The sequence below is a fragment of the Mus pahari genome, chromosome 2, assembly GCF_900095145.1.
Source record: "Mus pahari chromosome 2, PAHARI_EIJ_v1.1, whole genome shotgun sequence".
Lineage (NCBI taxonomy): Eukaryota > Metazoa > Chordata > Mammalia > Rodentia > Muridae > Mus > Mus pahari.
Window position 1 is genome coordinate 120,256,497 of NC_034591.1, and position 746 is coordinate 120,257,242.

Here is a 746-nt window from a genome sequence, read left to right on the forward strand (position 1 = left end):
TCTCTCTCTCTCTCTCTCTCTCTCTCTCTCTCTCTCTCTCTCTCTCTTCCTTCCTTTCATCCACCAATGTTAATTAAGGCTTCTTAGATTAGCCTGGATACGGAGATGCTTATTATGATATTGACAACTTTCCAGTTACTAAATCACGTGCGCGCGCACACACACACACACACACACACAAAGATACCTCTTTCAGCACCTGTTGTCCTTCAGGGAGTAGTGGAGCCTTATGAGAACTGTCCTCATACACAGGAGAATACTGAAGGGCTCAGTCCTGTGCAGGTAATCATCGTTATTGCATGTTCATGATAGCAACAGCCATGCAATATTATATAGCATTCTCTCCATCGTCTGGCACTTATATTTACTCTTCCCTCTCTTTCATGATGTTTCCTAGGCATTATGGGTGGTAGTATAAATGATCTGATGATGCATCTGATATTTCAGATTTCAACGTCTGGTATAGGGAATGTGAAAATCAACCTTGTGAAGGAAAGGGTGGGAGGGCACCACAAACTACTGCAACTCCTGGAAGAGTCGTGATCTGTTGTACAAGGCATTAGATCTAAGGTGCAAAAAGCACACCACTGAGGCAGCAAAAATGAACCAAGGCCAGGGTGATGGCTGTTTACCTGTCTTCACAGAAGTCCTATGTGATGATACTCCCCCTCCTCCACTTTTTCTGAGTTACCTCATTATGCAGGGCTTTCATTAGAGCATGGGGACGGTATGGTGTGATATGATTG